This window comes from Nanorana parkeri, unplaced genomic scaffold, assembly GCF_000935625.1.
Source record: "Nanorana parkeri isolate BGI_ZX_2015 unplaced genomic scaffold, ASM93562v1 scaffold4810, whole genome shotgun sequence".
NCBI lineage: Eukaryota > Metazoa > Chordata > Amphibia > Anura > Dicroglossidae > Nanorana > Nanorana parkeri.
Genome location: NW_017311072.1, coordinates 3,427 through 3,789, shown reverse-complemented (window position 1 = coordinate 3,789; position 363 = coordinate 3,427).

Genomic DNA, 363 nt, shown 5'->3' with positions numbered 1-363 from the left:
GACGCTTTGTTCTGCATGGACCCCCCTCATTCTATACTGAACCCCTCAGCATTCCCCTCCTCACAGGGGCCCCTCAGCATTCCCCTCCTCACAGGGGCCCCTCAGCATTCCCCTCCTCTCAGGGGCCCCTCAGCATTCCCCTCCTCACAGGGGCCCCTGAGTTACAAGGGTTCTAGTGCTTCCTCTCCCCAGCACAGACCTGACCCCTCAGAGGCACCGCCCATGAGGAACGCTCACGATGACCTTCTGGACCTTTGCAGTCAGAACTCTTCTGAAGGGCCCCAGACCTGCCAGCGTGGCCCGGATGGGACCTCACACGCGTGTAGTGGCTGTTCAGCATCGCTCCCCCTGGTAGTCCCGTGT